The sequence below is a fragment of the Lethenteron reissneri genome, chromosome 53, assembly GCF_015708825.2.
Source record: "Lethenteron reissneri isolate LAM-NWPU_2019-01 chromosome 53, ASM1570882v1, whole genome shotgun sequence".
Classification (NCBI taxonomy): Eukaryota; Metazoa; Chordata; class Hyperoartia; order Petromyzontiformes; family Petromyzontidae; genus Lethenteron; species Lethenteron reissneri.
In genome coordinates this window covers 2,560,164-2,566,163 of record NC_083831.1, presented here as the reverse complement: position 1 = coordinate 2,566,163, position 6,000 = coordinate 2,560,164, and positions in this window count along the sequence as shown.

Below are 6,000 nucleotides of genomic sequence, written 5' to 3'. Positions count from 1 at the left end.
AATTTTATAAATTGATTTGCATTTTAATGAGGGAAATAAGTATTTGACCCCCTCTCAATCAGAAAGATTTCTGGCTCCCATGTGTCTTTTATACAGGTAACGAGCTGAGATTAGGAGCACACTCTTAAAGGGAGTGCTCCTAATCTCAGCTTGTTACCTGTATAAAAGACACCTGTTCACAGAAGCAATCAATCAATCAGATTCCAAACTATCCACCATGGCCAAGACCAAAGAGCTCTCCAAGGATGTCAGGGACAAGATTGTAGACCTACACAAGGCTGGAATGGGCTACAAGATCATCGCCAAGCAGCTTGGTGAGAAGGTGACAACAATTGGTGCGATTATTCGCAAATGGAAGAAACACAAAAGAACCGTCAATCTCCCTCGGCCTGGGGCTCCATGCAAGATCTCACCTCCTGGAGTTGCAATGATCATGAGATCGGTGAGGAATCAGCCCAGAACTGCACGGGATGATCTTGTCAATGATCTCAAGGCAGCTGGGATCATAGTCACCAAGAAAACAGTTGGTAACACACTACGCCGTGAAGGACTGAAATCCTGCAGCGCCCGCAAGGTCCCCCTGCTCAAGAAAGCACATATACATGCCCGTCTGAAGTTTGCCAATGAACATCTGAATGATTCAGAGGACAACTGGGTGAAAGTGTTGTGGTCAGATGAGACCAAAATGGAGCTCTTTGGCATCAACTCAACTCGCCGTGTTTGGAGGAGGAGGAATGCTGCCTATGACCCCAAGAACACCATCCCCACCGTCAAACATGGAGGTGGAAACATTATGCTTTGAGGGTGTTTTTCTGCTAAGGGGACAGGACAACTTCACCGCATCAAAGGGACGATGGACGGGGCCATGTACCGTCAAATCTTGGGTGAGAACCTCCTTCCCTCAGCCAGGCCATTTAAAATGGGTCGTGGATGGGTATTCCAGCATGACAATGACCCAAAACACACGGCCAAGGCAACAAAGGAGTGGCTCAAGAAGAAGCACATTAAGGTCCTGGAGTGGCCTAGCCAGTCTCCAGACCTTAATCCCATAGAAAATCTGTGGAGGGAGCTGAAGGTTCGAGTTGCCAAGCGTCAGCCTCGAAACCTTAATGCCTTGGAGAAAATCTGCAAAGAGGAGTGGGACAAAATCCCTCCTTAGATGTGTGCAAACCTGGTGGCCAACTACAAGAAACGTCTGACCTCTGTGATTGCCAACAAGGGTTTTGCCACCAAGTACTAAGTCATGTTTTGCAGAGGGGTCAAATACTTATTTCCCTCATTAAAATGCAAATCAATTTATAAAAAATTTGACATGCGTTTTTCTGGATTTTGTTGTTATTCTGTCTCTCACTGTTCAAATACACCTACCATTAAAATTATAGACTGATCATTTCTTTGTCAGTGGGCAAACGTACAAAATCAGCAGGGGATCAAATACTTTTTTCCCTCACTGTATGTCTGTATATGCACACACACAGATAGTGTGTGCACACGTTACGATGATTACATTCGTTGTTTTAGCATTTACCAGTAACCTCGTGAAAAAAGAAAAACCCAATTCCGTTGGAAGTCGATTATTGTCTCCTGGCCATTTGCAACTGGTTATCGTTTTCGAAAACGGTTACCGGTTTAACGGTAATTGTTTAACAACCCCGGTAAAAAAAACACGAAACAATTACAAAGATCCCCCGTGTAGCCTTTAACAAACTGTAGGGGCAAGTCCTGTTAGCGAGCACCTATGAAGCCCGGCACGGCGCACGAAGTGGTGGGTGGCCAACACCACGCCCGGCCGCCTTTGTCTCCCCAGTGGGGATGTTTACCACACACCGCACCAGGTACTCATTTGAGGCTGAGTCGACCTAGGGGAGGCCCAGGACCGGTTCAGATAATCGTCACCGAAAAGAAATTGTCACGCACAACGAGTCTGTGCAAAATGTCAGCTCGATTGGATGACGGGAAGTGGGTTAAAAAACGACCGAAAGATTTGCACGGTCATAAGCGCGCAAGCAAGCAAGCAAGTGAACTTAATATAAAGGATTTAATAACAGCGTTTACCGAAAGAAATCGCACACTGACGCCTATCCGAATGTAGAGTCACACCATCACCCTGCGCAGATATCCTCATCAAGACGCTCATACATCGGGCTAAGAAAGTGTCAGATGGTGGTAGTCTGAGACGTGAAATTAAATATGTTAAAGAAGCCTTGCAATTGAGCGGTTACAAAGATGCACAAATCAACAGGGCACTAAATGCCAAATCAAATAACATGAGCGTTTAAACTGACCCAAGTTATTCAAACTATTAAAATACTGTACATTGTGGGAGTATCTTCTTGGTTCTTTCGGTAAAGTCACGTAGAAGGGAAATAATACAATAATAAAAATAAAACAATACAATTATTCTCACGACGTTTCGGCCACAACGCAAGCAGCCGTCCTCAGGTGAAGAACAGGTCTGTCGGAAAGACAGCGTCTGAATGGGCGCCTTGACAAAGGAATTTGCATATCAAGAGGAATTGTGGGAGTAACTGATGAACTCGCCAGGTTTTTCGGAATAACAAAACATCCAAGTCAGATTTGGCACGGTACATACAGTGAGGGAAAAAAGTATTTGATCCCCTGCTGATTTTGTACGTTTGCCCACTGACAAAGAAATGATCAGTCTATAATTTTAATGGTAGGTTTATTTGAACAGTGAGAGACAGAATAACAACAACAAAATCCAGAAAAACGCATGTCAAAATGTTATAAATTGATTTGCATTTTAATGAGGGAAATAAGTATTTGACCCCCTCTCAATCAGAAAGATTTCTGGCTCCCAGGTGTCTTTTATACAGGTAACCAGCTGAGATTAGGAGCACACTCTTAAAGGGAGTGCTCCTAATCTCAGCTTGTTACCTGTATAAAAGACACCTGTTCACAGAAAAAATCAATCAGATTCCAAACTCTCCACCATGGCCAAGACCAAAGAGCTCTCCAAGGATGTCAGGGACAAGATTGTAAACCTACACAAGGCTGGAATGGGCTACAAGATCATCGCCAAGCAGCTTGGTGAGAAGGTGACAACAATTGGTGCGATTATTCGCAAATGGAAGAAACACAAAAGAACTGTCAATCTCCCTCGGCCTGGGGCTCCATGCAAGATCTCACCTCCTGGAGTTGCAATGATCATGAGAACGGTGAGGAATCAGCCCAGAACTACACGGGAGGATCTTGTCAATGATCTCAAGGCAGCTGGGATCATCGTCACCAAGAAAACAGTTGGTAACACACTACGCCGTGAAGGACTGAAATCCTGCAGCGCCCGTAAGGTCCCCCTGCTCAAGAAAGCACATATACATGCCCGTCTGAAGTTTGCCAATGAACATCTGAATGATTCAGAGGACAACTGGGTGAAAGTGTTGTGGTCAGATGAGACCAAAATGGAGCTCTTTGGCATCAACTCAACTCGCCGTGTTTGGAGGAGAAGGAATGCTGCCTATGACCCCAAGAACACCATCCCCACCGTCAAACATGGAGGTGGAAACATTATGCTTTGGGGGTGTTTTTCTGCTAAGGGGACAGGACAACTTCACCGCATCAAAGGGACGATGGACGGGGCCATGTACCGTCAAATCTTGGGTGAGAACCTCCTTCCCTCAGCCAGGCCATTGAAAATGGGTCGTGGATGGGTATTCCAGCATGACACTGACCCAAAACACACGGCCAAGGCAACAAAGGAGTGGCTCAAGAAGAAGCACATTAAGGTCCTGGAGTGGCCTAGCCAGTCTCCAGAGCTTAATCCCATAGAAAATCTGTGGAGGGAGCTGAAGGTTCGAGTTGCCAAACGTCAGCCTCGAAACCTTAATGCCTTGGAGAAAATCTGCAAAGAGGAGTGAGACAAAATCCTACCTGAGATGTGTGCAAACCTGGTGGCCAACTACAAGAAACATCTGACCTCTGTGATTGCCAACAAGTGTTTTGCCACCAAGTTCTAAGTCATGTTTTGCAGAGGCGTCAAATACTTATTTCCCTCATTAAAATGCAAATCAATTTATAAAAAAATTGACATGCGTTTTTCTGGATTTTGTTGTTATTCTGTCTCTCACTGTTCAAATAAACCTACCATTAAAATTATAGACTGATCATTTCTTTGTCAGTGGGCAAACGTACAAAATCAGCAGGGGATCAAATACTTTTTTCCCTCACTGTATGTTTGTATATGCACACACACAGATAGTGTGTGCACACGTTACGATGATTACATTCGTTGTTTTAGCATTTACCGGTAATCGCGTGAAAAAAGAAAAACCCAATTCCGTTTGAAGTCGATTATTGTCTCCTGGCCTTTTGCAACTGGTTATCGATTCCGAAAACGGTTACCGGTTTAGCAGTTATCGTTTAACAACCCCGGTATAAAAAAGCACGCACAAAAAAATTACAAAGATCCCTCGTGTAGCCTTTAACAGACTGTAGGGGCAAGTGCTGTTAGCGAGCACCTATGAAGCCCGGCACGGCGCACGAGGTGGTGGGTGACCAACACCACGCCCGGCCGCCTTTGTCTCCCCAGTGGGGATGTTTACCACACCGCACCAGGTATTCATTTGAGGTCGAGTCGACCTAGGGGAGACCTCAGGACCGGTTCGGATATTCGTCACCCATGTTGGCCTTGAGCGGGAATCGAACTCACCGCTACCAATATCGATACGCGCCATTCGCCACTCAGTGACGGTGACGCCACCACAGCGCCTGTGCCAGGCTAAGTGCACGTTGAGGGCACGCGAAGTGTCGAAGGCTCGCTGCTAGCAGGAGGTCTCGGGACAGACCCAGCAGATACCATGGGTCGGCTGACTGAGATGACCTGCAGATGCACCACCTGTACCCTCTTCTGTGGCAACTTGCTGTATTTTATCCGCCCGGCGCTCCGCTCGTTGTTGTGAGCGTCGCTCCTCTGCCCCTCTATTGCTGGAGGGCGACTGCCTCTAACTGCCCAGTAGCAGCATCCTTCACGAGCCTCCTTCATAGAAGCCGATCTTGACACCGCTGGTACCAGTCGTCTGCTCCACATCCTCCCGTACCACATCAGCTGCATGTCTTCTCTCGCCTGTGTATTGCTCGTTTAGCCCCCTCTATCAAACTGAAGCTACCTGGGCATGCGGTGGCTGGGCATGCGGGCTACATGACCCAGCCAAGGCAGCCTCGCTTGCCGGAGGAGCTCACCGATGGGAATGTGTCCAGATCTTTCAAGGATTTGTGAGCTCCTCACACAATCCAGCCTGCAGGTTAAACCCAGTATGTATCGTAGGAATGCCGGCCTGAATGTTTATAACCGGCGAAGATGCTCCATTAGGGGGGTCCACGTTTCGCAAGCGTAGAGAAAGAAGGGCATGACCGTGGCCGAGAAAACCTGAAGCTTCGTGCGGAGCGACAGACCAGGTAGCTTCCACACAGCGTTACGCAGCCGATGAAAAGATAATGCCGGTCGACTGATTTTGAGCGAGACCTCTGCTGTCAAACCGGAGCAGGTCATCAACAGACAAGTATGGAGAAACTCTCCACTCTCTCTACAACCGCTCCATCACCAATGGGGGAGCTGAGAGGGTTGAAGTGTTCAGTGGCACAAAATACCCAGGGACATATACATACACACACAAAGATAAAGATCCCCCGTATAGCCTGTACATACTGTTGGGGCAAGGGCTGTTAGCGAGCACCTATGAAGGCCGGCACGGCACGCGAGGGAGTGGGTGGCCAACACCACGCCCGGCCGCCTTTGTCTCCCTAGTGACGATGTTTACACACCGCACCAGGTAACTCATTTGAGGCTGAGTCGACCTAGGGGAGGCCCAGGACCGGTTCAGATAATCGTCACCGATGTTGGCCGTTAGCCGGGAATCGAACCAGGGTGACCAGGTTCGTTACGCAGCGCTCTAACCCCTAAACTACCGTTTCTTATTATATACACAACAACAACCGCCATTCGCCACTAAGTGGCGGTGACGTCACCACGATGCTTGTGCC